The 22,104-nt window shown below is 37.1% G+C and overlaps 1 pseudogene; it reads right to left on the reverse strand.

Moving 5' to 3' along the window:
- Nucleotides 1-18,778: 18,778 nt before the first annotated feature.
- Nucleotides 18,779-19,715, reverse strand: OR13H1 (olfactory receptor family 13 subfamily H member 1; annotated as a pseudogene).
- Nucleotides 19,716-22,104: the final 2,389 nt, after the last annotated feature.

Raw genomic sequence — 22,104 nt, forward strand, 5'->3', positions numbered from 1 at the left:
GGAACTGCCATTTGAACCAGAGATTCCACTGCTAGGATTATACCCGAAAAATCCTGAAACCCTAATTCAAGAGAACTTATGCACCCCTATGTTCATAGCAGCCCTGTTTACAATAGCTAAGTGCTGGAAACAGCCTAGGTGCCCGTCTGTGGATGAGTGGATCAAAGAACTGTGGTACATCTACACAATGGAATACTATGTAGCAGAAAGAATGAAGGAACTCCTGCCATTTGTGAGAACATGGATGGAATTAGAGAGAATTATGCTTAGTGAAATAAGCCAGGCAAAGAAAGCAAAATACCATATGATATCACCCAATACAGGAAACTAAAGAGCAACACAAACAAATGAACTAAATAGGCAAAGACTAGAATAGTAGTCAGTAGGGGGGATTGGGGAAGGAGAGAAGGGGGATAAGTAAGGAAAGGGTCTAGGCAAGGAACGTTTATGAATGACTCATGGACATAGACAACGGGGAGGGATACGATTGTGGGAGAAGTGATGGGCTGGGAGGAGGGAGCAATAGGGGGAAAATGGGACAACTGTAATTGAATAACGAAAAAATAAAATTAAAAAAAAAAAAAGAAAACTTTGACTAACACCATGAACTCCATTTCTTCTCTTACATTGCTAAGGAGTAGAGCCTTCTCTCGGGTGATTAGTCATAGTCCTGTGTTTCTTGGAAGGGTTCCCAATACAGTTACTGAAGGAGGTAATGAATGAATAGAAAGGAAGGGTGACCACTATATTTTGGGACTCTGTGAAAGCTTTAAATCAGACATTCAGGACTTCCATGTCTATTTACTTTACCAAATTAGGGCAGTTTTCTTTCATTACTTTTTCAAATGGATTTCTAGTTTCTTACTCTTTCTCTTTTCCTTCTGGAACCTTTATGATGCAAGTGTCAAAACACTTGAAGTTGTACCAGAAGCTGCTTACACTATCCTCATTTTTTTTTTGTTTTTTGTTTGTTTTTTCTTCTTTTTTCTTCTTGTTGTTCTGATTGATTGCTTTTTGCTTCCTTATGTTCCAAATCATTGATTTGATTCTTGGTTTTATCCATGCTACTGTTCTTTCCTTGTAAATCATTCTTTATTTCAAATAGTGTATTCTTCATCTCTGACTGGATCTTTTTTATGCTGTTGAGCTTCTCACTAAGTTCCTTGAGTATCCTTATAACCAGTGTTTTAAACTATGCATCTGAGAGATTCCTTATCTAAATTTTGTTTATTTTTTTTCTAGAGTTTTGACCTGTTCTTTCATTTGAGCCATGAGAGTCTCAAACAAGATCGACGCAAAGAGGCACACTCCAAGACATATCATAATTAAAATGCCAAAGGTATTCCAGGCTGGTGACCTACAGCACTTCCATGTGCCCCCAAGCCAGGCCCCAAACTCCAAGACAGACACACCTTTGTTCAGGAGGTTGACCTGTGTCTCTTCATCTGGCTGTTGCATGGAATCAAGGCGGAAGTCTCGGCTGAGTCAGACCCACGTGTCTGAGAAGGACACGCCCTACACTTCCATCTTGACACCGTGCCTGGGAGTAAGAAGTATGAAACAGAGAGCGGAGGGAGGGAGAGAAAAAGATGTGTGAGAGAAACATCGATTGGCTGCCTCTCGCACACCCTCAACTGGGGACCTGGCCAGCAACCCAGGCATGTGTCCTGACTGGGAATCAAACCAGCAACCTTTCAGTTTGTAGGCTGAGCAACACCAGCTGGGGGACTTAATGAAAAATTTTAAAGGAGAGCTTGATTATTGAATTTATACGAACAGAGTATCTTCACCAAATGCTACTGAATATATTTCAATGCAATTAAACTCATTTTTGTTTGAAGAATCCAACAGTATTAAGCAAGTTGAGCATATAATATAATTAAGCTAAGAGCAGCGTACCCTTTAAAATATGCAAATCTTTCCAGCTCACCTTTTTTTTTTTTTTAATTTTAAGTATATTTTATTGGTTATGTGGAAAGCTCAGTTACACATTTTAAAAAGTCAAGAGGGACACTGGGGGGCACTCCCAGCACCAGAACAGACCACACAGCTCACGGTCCCATCACCGGGAAAAATCAAGCCTCATTGCTTCTGACTGTGCATACCAGTGGAGGTTGGGGCGGAGGCAAAAACTGCTGGTCTCTCAGCAGAGTCCGCTTGTTTAAAGGGCCCCCATGGTCCTAGAACATCCACAGACCCATCCACTCTTGGAACGACATCCAGGGCAACAGCTAGAGAGGCTCAAGGCCCATACAGAAGTGGGACAAGTACTTGGAAAAGGGGCAAGTGCTGAGCAAGTGGCATTGTTCCCTCTCAGACCCCACCCCCACACACAGCGGCACAACGTGGTGAAACGGGTCACCCTGTACTGCTGAATACTTAAGGCTCTGCCCCTTACAATATAACAGATACAACAGCTCTACCTAAGACACAGAGGCAAACAAGCACAAGAGTCTGTCAAGTTGAGGAGACAGAGAAGTATGTCCCAAAAGAGGGAATGGATCAAGGTTCCAGTGGGAGAACTAAGCGATGAGGAGATAGCTAACCTAACAAACAAGGAGATAGCCAGTCTAACAGACACAAAGTTCAAAACACTGGTGATAAAGATACTCACAGACCTGACAGATATACTTAAGTATGGCAAACACATAAGGAAGAAGTGAAGGCTATGCTAAATGAAATGAACGAAGATCCATACAAAAACAATGGTGAAGGGAATGAAACTGGTTCAAATCAATGATTTGGAACATAAGGAAGAAATAAACAGTCACCCAGTACAGAATGAGAAAACAAGAATTGAAAAAACGAGGAGAAGCTTAGGAACCTCTGGGACAACTTTAAATGTGCCAACATCTGAACCATAAGGGTGCCAGAAGGAGAAGAGTAAGAGCAAGAAACTAAAAGCTTATATGAGAAAATAATGAAGGAAAACTCCCCAAATTTGGTAAAGGAAATAGACATAGAAGTCCAGGAATCACAGAGTCCCAAACAAGCTAAACCCAAAAAGGACCACACCAAGACACATCATAATTAAAATGCCAAAGGTTCAAGATAAAGAGAGAATCTTAAAGCAGCAAGAGAAAAGCAGGGAGTTATCTACAAAGGAGTGCCTATAAGACTCAGCTGATTTCTCAAAAGAAACTTTGCAGGCAAGAAAGGGCTGGCAAGAAGTATTCAAAGTGATGAAAAGCAAGGACTTACAACCAAGATTACTCTATCCAGCAAAGCTATCATTTAGAATGGAAGGGCAAATAAAGTGCTTCCCAGACAAGGTAAAGCTAAAGGAGTTCATCATCACCAAACCATTATTATATGAAATATCAAAGGGACTTACTTAAGAAAAAGAAGATGAAATTATGAACATTAAAATGACAACAAACTTCCAGCCAAGATGGAGGCCAAGATGACAGCCCCACACAGGAAGCAAAGGTAAAATGACAACAAACATAACTATCAACAACTAAATCTAAAAAATAAAAACAAAATCTAATTCAGCAAACCAGAATAGGAACAGAATCACAGGTATGGGGATCATTTGGAGGGTTATCGGCTGGGAGGGGGAAGGGGGAGAAATGGGGAAATGGTGCAGGGATTAAGAAGCATAGTTGGTTGGTACAAAATAGGAGGAAGTTAAGAATAAAGTAGGAAAGGGTGAAATCAAAGAACTTATATGCATAACCCATGGACGTGAACTAAGGGAGTGGAATTGGTGGAGGAAGTTGGGGTACTGGGCAGAGGGGAGCAAAAGGAAAAAAAATTGGACTACTGTAACAACATAATCAATAAAATATACTTAAAAAAATAAAATACCAAAGGTTAATGATAAGGAGAGAATCTTAAAAACAACAAGAGAAAATAAGTTGGTTACCGACAAGTGAGTTCCCATAAGACTGTCACCTGATTTCACAAAAGAAACTTTGCAGGCTATAAGCAATTTACAAGAAATATTCAAAGTCATGTAAAGTAGGGAACTATAGCCGAGATTGCACTACCCAGCAAAGGTATCCTTTAGAATCAAAGGACAAATAAAGATCATCCCAGACAAGAAAACACTAAAAGAATTCATCATCATCAAGTCATTATCATATGACATGTTAAAAGTACTTATTTAAGAAAAAAAGAAGATAAAAACCTTGAACAGTAAAATGGCAATAAATACATATCTATCAAGAAGTGAATCTAAAAAACAAATGAAACAAACAAGAACAGACACAGAACCATATATATGAAGAGCACTTCGATGGTTGCCAGATGGGAGGGGGTTGTAGGGGAATGAGTGAAGAGGTGAGGGGATTAAGAAGTACAAATTGATAGTTACAGAATAACCATGGGGATATAAAATACAGTATGGGAAATAGAGTACCCAAAGAACTTATATACATGACCCATGGGCATTAACAGTGGTGTTGGGATTGCCTGAGGGAGTGGAGGGTGCTGGGTGGAGGAGGGAAAAGGGGAAATTGGGGCAACTGTAGTTATATAATCAATAAAATATGATTAAAAAATAAAAAACTCAGGTTAATAAGATTTTGTAAATAGTGTTTACTAGAGGGATCTTCTGATTTGCCCATGTGCATCCCAGCTATGTTTGATTTGAATAGATTATGGAAATATCATTTTTTCTAAAACTTAGATTAGTTTTGAGGTGCCATACAAACTGTTGTTGTCTGAACATAATCCTGCATCTTCCCACTCACTGCCTTTTTGATACACTTCATCTGTGCATACACCTAATTATTTTTAAGGTATGTTTTATTGATTATGCTATTACAGTTGTCCCAATTACCCCCCTTTGCCTCCCTTTGCTCAGTATCCCCTTTCCTCCAGCAATCCCTACCCTTAGTCCACGTCCATTGTTTGCTCAGTTGTGCTCTGAATATATGCTGTACTTGTTTATTATTTTTATATGTATCCTTCTTAAAATTTCCAATTTAAATATCAATATTTTAATGGATAAGAAAAATACATCTTTGCAAATAATCAGAATATTTACAATGTTAATATTGAATGTAAACTGTAACTGAAAGAAATATTTGCTGAGCTATAAAGACAGAATTAAGAGTAAACATTTAATCTTAGTTTGGTATTTATTCATTTAACCAGTTCTTATTGTGCATGTATTCTGTTCCAGAAGCTATGCTAGGGAGGCAGGGACAAATAAAACAAACATCTTGCTCTCAATAAGCATCTAGTCTAATTGGGGATAACATTCCAAAACCATTAATTGTAAAATAACATAAAATATGTTAAATTTATGGTTGGAAAAATTGCTATTAACCAAGAGAAATGGAATTAAGTCACCCATCAAGGGTTAAACAGAATGAAGTGAGCATTCAGAAAAGCTTCACTGAAGAAATGACATTAGATTTGGCCGTTGAAGGATGGCTAAGATTTTGCCAGGCATAGAAGACATAAAGGGCACTGCAGGCAGAGATAACAGAACATACAGTGGCATAGATGCATAAAAGGTCCAGAGAAAGAAAGTACAGTCGAACCTTGAACAATACAGAGGTTGGGGACACTGACCTCTGTGCAGATGAAAATGTTTGAATAACTTTTGACTCTAAAAACTTAACTACTTAATCATTTCCCAATATCCATGGGCACTTGGTTCCAAGATTCTCCACTGATACCAAAATCTTTAGATGCTCAAATCCCTTATGTAAAATGGCTTAGAACCATGTACACTGCATTGTCTTCTTGGAGCATGGGGTTTACGAGATGAAGTAGGCAATAAACATAAAAAAAGGTTAGCAGGGGAATCAAATAACTTTGCATATCCTATAGACAAAAGGAAGCTGCTTGAAATTTCTAATCTTATAGTGGGATTGTAGAGGGAAAATTAACATGGTGATACTTTCCCTTTAGAAAACTCACTCTGGAGACATCGATTCGATGGCTAGTTCAGAGAGAAACAACATTGGGCTAGATAAAATAGTTAGGAGCTTGTAACAGTTAACTTGTAAAGGGAGGATAAGGCTGTGAAGTAGGACAGATGCACTGAGGACAGAGAATATGGGATAGATTTGGAAGACATATGGAACAAAAATCAAGATTCAGTGAATAAGTGGTTGTCAAGGGTAAATGAGGAGATATAGAGGCTAACTGTGAGGATAATGAAAATAGTATCATGTAGCATTTGTAATGTACTTTTAACTTTTTAACATCTAACATCTATGACCTCATTTGAGCTTTTGAACATTCTGAGGTAAGTTAGAAATATATTTTCCCCTGTTTGATAGAGGCAGTCCAAAGAGGTTAAGTGATTCACCCAGAGATTCATAGCTCATTAATGGAAGAACCCAGACTAGATTCCAGATTTCCTGACACTTAATTGCATGCTTTTTCCACTCCATGATGATGTGCTAAAATAGTGCTTGACTTGCAGCCCACACTTAACCAGAAACAATTACTATGCATATTACTAGTGGGGGAAAAATGGGAGAGAGAGAAAGCACCTAGTGAGATAAGCACCGACTAGACTTGAGTCAACTGAAAATTTGATGATGAAGATGATGATGATTCTAAATAACAACAGTAAAAGTAGGGAATGTTTATTGAAGACTTACTGTGTCCCAACCATAGTTCTCAGCATGTTATATAAATAAATTGATTTAATCACCTTAACCATTCTATGAGGTTAGCCTTATGATTGTCTTCTTGTTATAGCATAGAAAATTGAGGCAGAAAGTTGCCCAAAGTCATAAAATTAGTGAGTATCAGGGTCAGATTTTTAACCTAGACAATGTGAAAACAGTGTGTTTTTTCCCTTCTCTCCTCAGCAGCAATCTTTTCTTCTTTTTACTCTTCTTTTTCAAGGGATTCCTGAACACATCAGGTTCCCATAAGAAAGAGCATCTAGGCATCAGAATGGTATCTTATAAATTTAAATTTAATTTAAATTTAAATGGAGGTCTAGTTGACATATAACATTACATTAGTTTCAGGTTTAAAGACACTTCAAAATGATTACAATAATTCTAGGACAATTGTATTTCTAATCCCAGTCCTGTCACTAAATGTTGACCTTGATATTACAACCTCTCTAAATCTTTTCATCATCTTTAAATGTCAGTTTTAAAGTATTGATAATACCTATTTATTCATCTTATTGTTTAGATAATTTAGGATAATATATATTAAAGAATAAGATAAATTATAAAGTGCTTTATAAACTTTATGAAGCACTTTATAAATTCACACGGTAATGTTGCCTATGTACATCTTTCTTTCCACAGAGACAGTCAGTTCTTTGAGGGGAGAAAACAAATACACTGCCTTTGCTACTGTACCCCTGGCAATAGCATAGCACAGAATGTGTGGTAAGAGAATATTATTGTAAATAAGTAATGAATGGTGATATATGTATGGATGCACGAATCCACTGCTGAGGGAGCAGCCTTGGAATGTGCTGTTTAGGAAGTAAGCAGGCACTTCGATTTCTGTCATTTTAGGTTCATGTGATCCAGACATCATAATGAGATATAACATTTATTATACTCTATAGGCCAGGCACTTTTCTAAGTGCTTTACATTAATTGAGTTATATAATTTTCATAACCAAGCTATGAAGTCATATTCAACACATTTGCATCCCTCAGCTATAAGACTTAGTTAGAGTCTTTTCCCATACTCCCTTACCAGTAAAGTTCAGTTTTGGATTTCACCCGTAACAGGTACAATACTTGCAGGAAACTTGACAAGCATTAGAGAGGTAGATGCCAGCATTGCTCTTCCTGATATCATGTTTAGGTGTGTAGATTTTTTTCAGAGTTTTAATCAGTTTCACAGTATTCTCCCATAAAACATCTGCTTCAGTGACATCATTGAAAGAAGTTTCCTAATATCCCTAAAACTTCCCAAGATTCCTGCAATTCCTGCAACTGTATGAGTTTGTGGGAAACATTCCCTTACCATCCCTCCTTAAGCCCTTCCAAAGGCTTTCGTAGACCTTTAACTCCTGCTTGAAATAACTAGAATAGTTTCCGTCTTCATGATCAAACTCTGATCACCTTAGGTAAGTACTATTATTAGCTTACTTAGGTATAGAGATCAAAGCACAGAGAGTGACTTGGATGAAGAAGTGGAAAAAGGAAGGTTTGAATCCAACAAGTTCGGCTCCAGGACCTGTGTTCTAAATAGTTATACTCCACAGCTTCTGCTCAGCTGAAATCCCAAATCTGTGAAGGAGACATAGTGTTCTTTTATTAAATCCCCATTGGATAATGTCACTTGAAATCTGTATTATAGTTGCAAATTTTACCTCAATTTCTGGCAAATTTATCTTAGTTTCAAACCAATCTTTATTTGCTTTCCAGAGTGAAGCAAGGTAAACTTCACTACTCAGCTTCCTGAGATGTGGGGTGCACACAGGAATGCTTTTTGTGGTGGCTGTAACTGATCAAGTGGAGAAGCAATAGTGAACCTTAGGAGTTTTCAACAATCCAGAATTGATTTTATTTCACAACACCTTCATAGAGTTTATTTTTATATTTAAAACGAATTAATATCAATGTTGAATTAGATGGCCTTGTGGTTTAGATGCCTAGAAACAAAATGTTAGTGCCAGAAGGGCCATAGCTGTGTTAACTAGCTGCTATGTGTGCTTACTTTTTCAGTCCAAGCTAACATTTAAATTCAGGCAGATAGATCCATAAATATTGATTTGGAGGAATGTCCATAATATATTTTCAATTAGGAAAAGAAACCTACAGAGTAAATTGATGATATGATTCTATTTTTTAAGAAAAGAAAGAAAATCTATATAAAATATCACCTAGACACAGAATGTCAGAACTAGGGAGGTTCTTAGGTAGGAAAACTCAACCATCTTATTATGTTGATGAGAAAATTTGAGGCCCATAGAGTAATATAACTATCAATTCCATAACCTTGATCTTCAGACTGTCATTAGCTCACTCTATCTGTAAGCTGTGCCTGTAACAAGTCAATAGACAAAGCACCCAATGAAGGAGCTATTATTTTGTGATAGGGGCACCATTAGTGAAAACATGATTTGTATTTTAAGCTGTAAACATACCTGTAACAGAGAGTGGAATATTTCTGCTTCAAAATGCAGGGTCATTAAAATGTACTCTTGGGGAGGAAAAGATGGTGGAAGAGTAGGTAGTGGTGTCTGTTTGCTCCCATCATGGAAGAACTTTGAGTGCAAACAAGGAGAGGAGTGAGTGAGTGAGTGCGAATTTCAGACAGCGCAAACAGGGAAGGGAGTGTGGGAGTGGCATGAAGAAAGGCAGAAAGTTCGGCCTCGTTCTCCAGGTTGAGTCACCAGGCTGAGCCGCTGAGTCCCCCAGCCCAGCTCCTCTGCCTCACCGCACCTGAAAGGGCCAGCTGCTGACAAGCTCATTAGCCAGGATCTAGTTGGAGGTTTCCCCCTGGCAAGGGCACACCGACCAGAAAAGTCCTGGAGGGAGTCAGTGAGGTTTGGTTAAAACAGCTGGAGGTGTGGGAAGACAGTGAACAGCTAGGACTGTGAGAAACTGTATGAAATGAATCTAGGTGTGGACTCCCTTGGCTGGCAACCCTGGGCTGACAGTTCTGCATTCTGGGCACTTGCACCAGGGCCCCACCAAACAAAGGGGCAGAACTGATCCACAGCGAGGGACCCATATGGGAAAGCTGTGGCAGAACCGCAGACTCGGTAAGGACCCTAGGCAGGCAGGTGGCGCGGGCAGGCATACAGGCAGGGACACAAGCTGGAGATGCAGTTGGAAGTCAACACAGAGACATTTTTGGAGGAACAGAGACAGGACTTGAGGCAGGGCAGAGACTACTGGCATGCGCACGCTGGCCCATAAGCAAAACAGTGTTGCTAGACAAGCCTGGAGAGGGCCGAGGGCACCACAGGACTAGGGCGGGGAGGACTCAACTAAGTGCAGCGCACAGCACAGTAGCGGCAGGCCCATGAGTGAGAGACTAGCAACCCCAGAATCAAGCTGGATCCCTCATAGCCAGCCAGCCAGAAAAGATTTGAAACCTGTGGAATTTTGACCAAGGCAGATCCAGAGAAAGAAGACTGCGCTCAAAGGTTGAGGTGAGTAAAAACTCTGTTCCCCCCCCCTTTTCTCCTTCCATTTTTTAAAAACTCTTTCTTTAATCTGTTTCCTACCTTCTCTCCCTCCTATCCTTCTTAATTTTTGTTTGTCTGTTTTGTTTATTCTCCTTCTAACACAAAACATATAGCATATAACTGCTATATAAACCTAATATTATACACTTCCACTTTCTCACTTCATTCTGCATTCTTCCCTCCCTTTTTCAACATACAATGTAAATATTACTTGCTGTTTCACATAGCCTTGACCCTACTTGCTACTATTATTATTCTATCATCTTCCCTCTCAAAAAATCATCTTTCTTTCATTTAAAACAACCCTTATCTGTTTCTGTTATAGTATATCTTTACAGCTCTACATTTATATTAATACTGGCTCATTAACTGCTGATAGTGAGTTTGTGGATGGGGGATACTTTTTGAGGGTGTGGGTTTCTTGCCTGAGTTGTGTGTTTATGTTTTACCAGAATTTCCACAAAAGAACTCAAGACAAAGTGGGTAGAGTGACTCTCAATTAACTAGTCAGAGGGAAAGATCCACCAAAGAGTAACTGAAGTACAACCAGACAGCTTAAACAAATGGCATAAAGGGCATCCCAAGAGACTGCACCACTGAATCTGCCATGTTCCCTATAAAGAATCTCATACCATGAAGGTGGGATATAAAAGCAGAAAAATCTAAAAACAAAAACAAACAAGAAGAATCCAACATGGGTAGACACAGAAACAACATCCCAATTAAAGGAAAAGAAGAATCCCCAGAAAGAGAGATAGATGGAATAGACATAAGCCAACTATCAGACATGGAATTCAAAAGAATGCTTATAAAGAAGCTCAATGAACTTGACAATCTCAAAGAAAACTACGACAAACTCCAGGGAAATAACAAAGAACACCAAGGAAACCACAAAGAATTGCAGGAAAGCTACAAGGAACTTACAAAGAACTACACCAGTATAAAAAAGGACATAGAAACTATTAATAAGACCACAAAGAAATGAAGAATAAAATTTCTGAACTGAAGAGTAGAATCAATTAAAAGCAGGCTAAATGAAGCAGAGGATGAGATCAGTGAGTTAGATGACAATGTAGAAAAAAATTCCCAGACAATACAACAAAATGAAAAAAATTGAAAAACAATGATGAAGTCTTAAGAGAACTGCAGGACAACATGAGATTAAACAACATTAGAATCATAAGGATACAACAAGGAGAAGAGAAGGAGCAAGGGATAGAAAACTTGATTGAAACAGTAATGACAGAAAATTTTCCTAACCCGACAAGAGAAAAAGCCATGCGAGTCCAGGAAGCACAGAGGGTCCCAATGAAAATGAAACCAAAAAGGCCCACTCCAAGGCACATCATAATTAAAATGGCAACATTAAAAGACAAAGAGAGAATCCTAAAATCAGCAAAACAGCAAATAACATACAAGGGAGCTCTGATAAGGCTATCAACTGATTTCTCAACAGAAGCACAACACGCCAAAAGAGAATGGCAAAAAAACATATAAAGCAGTGAAAAACAAGAGCCTACAACAAAGACTACTCTACCCAACGAGGCTCTAATTCAAAATGGAAGGTGAAATAAGGAGTTTCCCAGACAAAGGAAGACTGAAAGTATACATCTTCACCAAACCAGCATTGCAAGAGATGCTAAAAGAAATGTTTTAAGAAAAGAAGAAAAAAAGAGAGGGAGAGGAACACAGGTACAAAAGAGAAATGAGTAAATACCTGTGAATATTAACGTTAAATGTAAATGTTTTAAATGCTCCAATGAAAAGACATAGGGTAGTGGAATGGATATGAAACCAAGACCCACATATATAGTCTCTACTAGAGACACACTTCAAAACAAAAGATTTATACAGACTGAAAGTTGAGGGATGGAAAAAGGTATTCCAAGGAAATGGACATGTAAAAAGAGCTGACGTAGCAATACTTATATCAGACAAAACAGATTTCACAGCAAAGGCCATAAAAAGAGATTAAAAAAGACATTTAATAGTACTTAAGGGAACAATCCATCAAGAAGAAATAAACCTGGTAAGCATATATGCAACCAGCATAGGAGCATCCAAATGTATAAAGAAAATACTAGAAAACTACAAGAAGGATATCAACAGCAACATACAAATAGTAGGGGATTTTAACACTCCATTATCAACAATGGACAGATCTTCAAAGAAAAGAAACACCAAGGATATTTTGCCATTGAATAATACTCTAGATCAAACGGACTTAACTGATTATATATATATATATATATATATATATATATATATATATATATATAGAGAGAGAGAGAGAGAGAGAGAGAGAGAGAGAGAGAGAGAGAGAGAGAGAGAGAGAGAGAAATTTTCACCCCAAAGAAGCTAAATATACATTCTTTTCAAATGCACATGGGACATTTTCAAAGATAGACCACATGATAGGACACATAACAAGCCTCAACAAATTCAAGAAAATTGACATTATATCAAGCATCTTTTCAGACCACAGTGCCTTGAAACTAGAAAACAATCTCAAGGAAAAAAATCAAAGGCATCCAAACTCATGGAGAATAAATAATATGCTATTAAATAACAAATAGGTTAAAAATGACATCAAGGAAGAATTCAAGAAGTCTCTGGAAACTAATGATAATGAACACACAATAGCCCAAAACCTATGGGACACAGCAAAAGCAGTCCTGAGAGGGAAGTTCATAGTAATACAGGCCTACCTGAAAAGGATAGAAGAATCCCAAATAAAAAATCTAACCCTAAAGCTACAAGAACTAGAACAACAACAACAGACAAAGCCCAGGGCGAGTAGAAGGTAGGAAATCATCAAATCAGAGCAGAATGAAATTACGTAGAGACTAAAATAACAATTCAGAAGATCAACAAATAACAGCTAGTTCTTTGAAAGAATAAACAAAATCGAAAGCTTTTAGCCAGGCTCATCAAGAAAAAAAGAGAGAGGACCCAAATGAACAAAATCAGAAACGAAAGAGGAGAAATCACAACCGATATTGCAGAAATACAAAAAATTGTAGAACTATATGGCAAGAAACTTGATAACCTAGATGAAATAGACAAATTTCTAGAAACATATAACCTTCCAAAACTGAATCAAGAAGAAGTAGAAAGCCTGAACAGACCGATAACAAAGAGTGAAATTGAAACAATAATCAAAAAACTCCTGGCACACGAAAGCCCTGGACCGGATGGCTTCACAGGCGAATTTTACAAATCATTTAGGGAAGAACTTACACCTACCCTTCTCAGACTATTCCAAAAAATCGAAGAAGAGGGAAGACTCCCAAACTCTTTTTATGAAGCCAGTATTACCCTAATTTTAAAACCAGGCCAAGACACAACAAAGAAAAAAAACTACATAAAAGCCAATATCACTGATGAACATAGATTCTAAAATCCTCAACAAAATATTGACAAACCAGATCCAGCAACACATTAAAAAGATCATAGCTCATGATCAAGTGGGATTCATCCCAAGGATGCAAGGATAGTTTAATATTGCCAAATCAATAAATGTAATACACCACATAACAAAATGAAACACAAAACCCATATGGTCATATCAATAGATGCTGAAAAGGCATTTGATAAAGTACAACACCCATTTATGATGAAACACTCAGCAAAATGGGAATAGAGGGAGCATACCTCAACATAATAAAGTCCATATATGAGAATCCCGAAGCAAACATCATACTCAATGAACAAAAACTGAGAGCATTCCCCCTGAGATGAGGTACAGGACAAGGATATCCAATCTCTCCACTACTATTCAACATAGTACTGGAAGTTTTAGCCTCAGCAATCAGACAAGGAAAAGAAGTAAAAGGCATCCAAATTGGAAAAGAAGTAAAACTATCACTAGTTGCAGATGACATTATAGTATACATAGAAAACCTTATAGACTCCACTAAAAAAACTACTCAACATAGTAAGCGAATTTGGCAAAGTAGCAGTGTACAATGTAAATATACAGAAATCTAAGACATTTCTGTAAACCAACAATAAAATATTAGAGATAGAAACTTTTAAAAAATTCCCATTTACTATAGCAATAAGAAAAATAAAGTACCTAGGAAAAAACCTAACCAAAGAGATAAAAGACCTGTACTCAGAAAACTACATAACACAGAAGAAATTAAGGAAGATACAAATAAATGTAAGCATATACCATGTTTATGGATGGGAAGAATCAACATCATTAAAATGTCCATACTACCCAAAGCAATTTACATATTCAATGCAATCCCTTTTAAAATACCAATGACATATTTCACAGACCTAGAACAAATACTTCAAAAATTTATATGGAATAAAAAAAAATTCCGAATAGCCAAAGCAATCTTCAGACAAAGGAAGAGAGCAGGCAGAATCACAATACCAGACATCAAACTATACTACAAAGCCACTGTGATCAATATAGTCTGGTACTGGCATAAGAACAGACATATACATAATGGAACAGAACAGAGAGTCCAGAAATACACCCAAGTCTATATGATCAACTAATATTTGACAAAGGAGGAAGGAACATAAAATTGAGTGAGAAGAGCCTCTTCAACAAATGATGTTGGGAGAACAGGACTGGGACATGCAAAAAAAAAAAAAATGAAACTAGAACACCAACTCACACCACACATGAGAATAAACTCAAGATGGATCAAAGACTTAAATGTAAGCCGTGACACCATAGAAGTCCTAGAGGAAAACATAGGCAGGAAAGTTTTAGATATCCCACATAGCAATATTTTCACCGATACATTTCCTAAGACAAGAGAAATAAAGGAAAAAATAAACAAATGGGACTACATCAAACTAAAGAGTTTCTGCTCAGCAAAAGAAAACATCAGCAAGATGAAAAGAAAACCAACCATATGGGAAAACATATTTTCCAATGATACCTCAGACAAGGGATTGATCTCCAAAATATATAAAGAACTTATAAGACTCAGCATCAAGAAAACAGACAATGCTATTAAAAAATGGGCAAAGGACCTGAACAAACACTTCTGCAAGAATACACAGAGGTCCATAGACATATGAAAGAATGCTCAACATCACTAACCATCAGAAAGATGCAAATAAAGACCACAATGAGATACTACTTTACACCTGTCAGAATGGCCATCGTCAACAAATCAACGAACAACAAATGCCGGAGAATGAGGAGAAACAGGAACCCTAGTGTACTGTTGGTGGGAATGCAGACTTGTGCAGCCACTATGGAAAACGGTGTCGAATTACCTCAAAAAATTAAAAATGGAATTGTCTTTTGAACCAGCGATTCCACTGCTAGGATTATACCCGAAAAATCCTGAAACCCTAATTCAAAATATCTTATGTACCCCTATATTTATACCAGCGCTGTTTACAACACCTAAATGCTGGAAGCAGCCTAAGTGCCCATCTGTAGATGAGTGGATTAAGAAACTGTGGTACATTTACACAATATAGTACTGTGCAGCAGAAAGAAAGAAGGAACTCCTGCCATTTGCGACAACATGGATGGGACTAGAGAGAATTATGCTTAGTGAAATAAGCCAGGCAATGAAAGCAAAATACCATGTGATATTTCCTAATGCAGGATACTAATGAACAATACAAACAAATGAACAAAATTGAATAGGAAACAGAATAACAATAGTCGGCGGGGGAGAGAAGGGTGATAAGTAAGGGAAGGGTCTAGTCAAAGAACATGTATAAATGACTAATGGACATGAACAACAGGGTAGGATATGACTGTGGGGGAAGGGATGGGCTGGGTGGAGTGAGCAATGGGGAAAAAATGGGACAACTGTAATTGAAAAATAATAATAAAAAAATAAAATATATCAAAAGAAAACAAAACAAAAAAAGAACTGCTACCATCAAGACTGCACGAGAAAAACTCGTTTGAAAGAGGTGTGAAGGCATCCTACTTTCGATCAAGAGAAAGTGCATTTCTGCAGCACTTTCAAAGTGATGGTGGCTTTGTGTATTGCCATAACATACATGGTCTAATGGAGAAATTGTGAATCCCTATCTATAACGCAACTGAATGGTGACTGTTCATTCATAGCTCAAAGGAGAGCTTGAAGTGTGTCGTTCTCTACAACGACAATTTACTTGGTGCGGTCCCAATTGGCCATTCAGTTTGTTTTCATGAAGAATATGAAGACGTAAAGTGAGTCATTGATCTGTTGCAATATCACAAGCACAATCGGATCATCTGTGTTGACCTTAATATGGTCTGCTTCCTTCTTGGTCAATGCGGATACACCAAGTATCCCTGTTTTCTGTGTATGTGGGACAGCAGAGCTTGTGAGAAGCCTTGGGTGGAGTCAAATTGGCCTCAAACCTGGTGATCCAAACATTCTACATGAACCACTTATTGACAGAAAGAACATTATATTCCCATGTCTGCACATAAAACTATATCTCATGAAGCAATTTGTTAAAGCTTTTCCAACTGAAAGAGACTGTTTCAAGTATCTCACTTTGGCATTTCTTAGCCTGTCATTTGAAAAGATAAAATACCTTAGTATGTATGTTTGGTAGCAGAACTTTACTACTTGTCCACAGTTTGACTTATAATAACAATATATAGCCTATATATGAATAAAATAACTCTAAATAAACAGTAGAAAAAGGTACTCTTAACATTTTTCCTAATTTCTGATTTTTTTCTACCTGAAGGCTCTACTATTTTTCCTCTATAATTTTATTAATTTCACCAATTTTACTCTATTTCACAATGTTAATTTGAAAGGTTTTAGAATAAGGACTATTTTGAATAAAGTATAAAACTTGCCCTAACACCTAGAACCTGGTTGAAAGTAGAAAGTTAATATTTGTTGAAGGAATAAATTAAAAATTGATGTCACTTGGCTTTTACCTAAATATTTTTAGTTTCTTGATATTAAAGCTAAGTGTCAGTGACTGAGAACACCATAAACTTTAAAAAAATGTATCATAGAACCTGAATACATATTGCATTTATTTGAGAATTAAGCTATTTAGACAAGTGGTTTATTCATTCTCATTTTTTTATTTCATTTAGTCAGTAAACACGTGAACTAGGTCCCTTATATATGAGGCACTCCCATTTGCTGCACCACACAATGTTACATCTATTCCCAGCAATCAGGATCTGTGTAATGAACTGGATATATACTTGCTAAATAGTGCTTTGCTTCACATCTAGGTGTTGTGCATCGTTGCTTTTTCCTGCTAATGTGTCTCTGGTTCTCCATCAAGCTTTTTGAGAGATGACTTCATCATGTTTGTTAGAATTGACCAAAGTGAGACCAGGAGAAATGATACATGGAAATTAGCCATATAACTGTTTCAAAAAATGTTCATGATCCTGGGAAATTTTCATCTTATTTACTGAGCTTCTGAATTCTCATTTAAGATGAGAGATATGTAGTAGTTGGTTGTTTGCCACTTTTTTCTTTCATTTTTCATTTTCAAATGAAATTGTTCACCAAAAAGTTCACCACCATTGACAGGTTCCAGGTAGCATAATTGAACCTAAATAACTATGTGAACTAAAGTTTAAAAACCACTGCACGATGTAAATAAACAAGAAATGGGGTTTTAAAAATGTGGTAAATTTGTACAAAGGAATGTTATTCAGCAATAAAAAGGAACAAACTACTGATACTTGTAACAACATGGATGAATTTCATGCTAAGAGAAACCATGTATAAAAGTACATACTATATGATTCAATTTATAGTCAATTATAGAAAATAAAAATTAACATATAAAAAGAATAAAATCAGTGGTTGTCAGGGATTGAGAATGGAATAAGAGGGGTAGACTACAAAAGGGGACAAGGAAACTTTTGGAGGTGATAGAATTGTTAGGTATCTTGATTGTGATGCAGTTTCTGTGGGCACCTGTCAAAATGTGTGTTTATTCTACATAAATTATACCATTATCAAGTTAATTAATATCACTGCCTTCAATAATCTCTCAGGTCTCCATAGTTTGGATACAGTGAATGGGATCTGGAATCAACCAGACATAGATTTAAAGGCTGGCTCTGCTGTTCACTGGCTCTGCGGTTATTGGCAAATCACCTACCCTTTGAGTCTCAGTTTCCTCACATCTAATATTGCTGATAATAGCATTACTTTATCAAATTGTTGTGAGAATTACATGTGGTAAGTACTCAATAAATGCTAATTGCATTTATAGTTCTTTGATTCCAAATAATTTTGTAGACAATATTGAAAGAGTTTAGTGGTGGCATATATATGATCTGCATTCTAATTTTGATTCCACTACAAATTATGTATAACTTTAGAAAAGTCTCATGTCCTTTGGGCCTCAGTTGTGTCATCATTAACATGGGGAGAATTATGGTGTCTCTCTTAACAATTGTGGGTATATTGACTATAAAATAAAATAATAGATTTGAAAGAAGTTTAGAAAAAGAAAAAACTCCCCACACAAATGCAAGAAATGGCTGTAATAAATTTTCTCATGATTCTGAGTAACTTAATAGATGGACACTAATGTGTTATATGTAAAAAGTCAAAATAATACTTGTAAAAGTAATTCAAGTCTCGGGAGAGATACTATTTTGCGTTAGGAGTACTTCCTGAGGCTTTTCATATGAAAATTACCTGCTCTACCAAGGCTAAAGTCAGACCTTCTAAACTTTTTCATCATCAGTGGAGGTGTAGTTGAGCGTTATCTTAGAAGTTTGGAAGCAAAGAAAGCTAACTCCCTTTTCACCATAACTTTTCTCATTGCCTCTTTAATAACTTCGTTCCTCAGGCTATATATTAGAGAGTTGTGCATGAGTGTCAAAGTGCCGAAGCCCCACAAAATGCTGAGATAACCTTGTCTTGGTCAGAGGATGACTTGGACTGATGTTTCATATACATGGAGTTGGCTGCCCCATAGAAGATTGTCCCCACAGTCAAATGAGAACCACCAGTAGAAAAGACCTTGAGCCTACCCTGAGCTTAGTGAATCTTAAGAATAGCAGTGGCAATTTGGATATAGGAAAGGACAACAAACCCAAAGGGTACGAATAAGGTGAAGATACCTGTGATGAGGATCATAAGTTCATTGAGGCTGGTATTAAAACAAGTCAACTTGAAGAGGGAGAGAGTCTCATAGACAAAATGCTTAATGACATTAGCCCCACAAAAGTGAAGATGCAGGGGTAAGATGAACATGGCAGTGAGCACAAGTTATCCCCCATGAGGTGGCAGCCAGTCAGACATAACCATGGGATAGCACAGGGGATTGCTGATAACAACTGCATGGATATAGGCCATCACAGCCACTAAGAGGCACTCTGCTTTGGCCAAGAACAAGTAGACACTCATTTGGGTCAAGCATCTTGGTTGAAAGAGGTAGGGATGAATAGAAAAACAATGCAACAAGTTCTGGGGCATGGAGACTGTTCCATAGCAAAGATCTAAGAAAGACAGGTCACTAAGAAAGAAGTACATTGGAGTGTGGAGGCAGGGGTCAGTGGATAAGGATAATGATAAGGTCATTCCCCAACAAAGTGCTGAGGTAAGTTATTAGCACCAATGTGAAAAATGTAACTCTCCACTCAGGATAGTCAGATTTCAATAACGAGAAAGTCAAACACTGCTGTAGCATTGTCCATGGCTATTCTTCCCATTTGCCTAATTTTACCTGAAACAATGAGAATAAAGATAGAGGGATGCTGTGAGAAAGTTGTAAATAATTAGGGTGTACAGGATTATTTATTTCATCCTTTTTAAAAGATATGAAATACAAATGGGAAAAGTATAATGAGAACTGAAGCAAAGCTAAAAATATTCCCCTTCCCTGGAAAAGAACAAACTCCCATCATTTTGAAAATGGTGATATGAAAGTTTTTCTAACTTCTTCCAATGGATGCCTTCTTGGGTGATATTTTTTCCGAGGAAGAAAAGAGAAAAAGATCATCTTCCTGTTTCTCTCACTTGTTCTTCATTTTCCAAGACAGCTGATTCATTAGTCACCTTGATTTACTAATCTCCACCAAGGGGTTACCTTTGACAGTCTTAACTAAAATATTGCCTATTCTTGTGTATGTCTGTCACTCTTAGATTTTTCATGCCTCCTTTTCCCTATTGTGCTAGTATCTACCATGGCACTTGACATAGAGTGTTGCAAAGTACTTCTTTGATTTGAATTAGTATTATGTAAGTGAAGTATTTAACAGTACCCTTGAGGTATACATGGTTGAGGTTACATTTTGAGCTTCTGTGTTTTCTGTTCTGTTTGCTGAGCTCTATTTAAGACTGAAAATATAATGTGATGTTTCTAAAAGTATGGGTGACAAAAAAGTATGGTTGTGTGACCAGCTTACTTTTAAGGCCTCTCTCTTCCCACCCTCCTCATTCCCTTTCTTCCCAGACTTCTTTATTTTTAATAGAATATTCCAACATCTAAAATTTTACTAATGATTTGATTACTTGTTTATTTTTTCTCTCCCAGTCGAATGTAAGTTTACTGAGGACACGACTTTGTCTGCTTTGTTTACTGTTGTATCCCTAGTACCTAGAAGAATGTCTGGGGAATCATAAGAATCCAATGGACATATAGTGAATAAATGAGTACATATAAAGCCCTAGGCAATCAAAGATATAACAAATCTAACTATTCCTCTTGTCATTTGGACTGCCATCTTTTATTTTAAGTGATCATTACTCATCTGATTTTGTCAGTAACTTCCTTATCAATTTCCTTGTTTTTGTCTTTGCCCCCATTCAGTTTAAATGATTCAGTTAAATTGTAAGTCAAATCAGGTCACTTCTATTCCAAAATGTCAGTAGCTTCCCATTTTAACCTGATTAAACACTAATCACCTTATAATGACTTATTAGGTCTCATGTGATTTGTGCCCCCATAAAACCCAGTTCCTACTGTTCTTTTCTGTGCTCACTTTGTTCCAGTTACATTGGCTTACTTACTCTTTCTTAAAAAGTCGTAGCTCCTCTGTTCCTCAGAGCCTTTCATCTTTTTTATTTTGCTGTTCCATATTTATGAAAACCAGATCTTGCATGACTTACCTTCTCACTTACCTCAGGTATTTGCTCACAATGCATCTTTTCAGTGAGTCCTTCTTTGGCCACCATGACTAAAAGTTCATCTCTAGCCCCTGACATTGTATATCATCTTTTCACACATTATTTTTCTCCTTAGAACTATTACTTCTAATACATTATATTTTTATCTATTAATTACATTTATTGCTTGTTTCTCTCAGCTAAAATGTACTCTCAATGAAGTCAGGGAGCTTTTTCTGTTTAGCTTGCTGGTGTATGTCCCAAACCTAAAATAGTGTCTGGTTCATAAAAATCACTCAAGAATTATTTATGGAATGATTATGTGAATGGAGCTCTTTATCTGTTCTGTAGTGAAGAACAATCTGTCTTTTTCCCACATGACTCTTCCTCTTGACATTGCTGTTTATATGCTCAGCACCCCTTAATGTATAGGTGCTCTTTTCTTTTTCTAATCACTTCCTTGAAGCTTCTGCTACTCATTGCCTATATCTCTGGATAAGTTCCTTTTTTGCGCTCACCTAAATTTTCATTTACAATCTGGTTAAACTAAATGATCTCTATGAGCCTTACTACCCTTAACATGCTCGGAGTCTCTGATTTCTCTCAACAAAAAACAAAACAAGCAACAGCAACAACAACACAACCAAAATGAACCTTAACACTTCTCAGAGTATGAGGAATGTATTACATTTTCCTCCATCGTTGGAAAAGGTAGAGAAGGGGTTTGCTAAGACATGGAGCTTCTCTAACCATCTCTGAAATGAGATACTCACTTGTCTTTAAAAGTTTTAAGCAAAGAAGATTTCATAACTCATCCACTTCCTTATCTATACAAATAACCTATTCCTGGGTCTTCTTCCTTACCTTGTTCCGCATCTCAGGCTAAGTACATGAGAATTGTAAATCCATAGATGGAAAAGCATATGCTGCTTATGAGATGAGAAACATATAAGAGATGGAGAGGATGGTGACCTGCCT

Source organism: Furipterus horrens, unplaced genomic scaffold, assembly GCF_987537825.1.
Source record: "Furipterus horrens unplaced genomic scaffold, mFurHor1.1.pri manual_scaffold_17, whole genome shotgun sequence".
Taxonomy (NCBI): Eukaryota; Metazoa; Chordata; class Mammalia; order Chiroptera; family Furipteridae; genus Furipterus; species Furipterus horrens.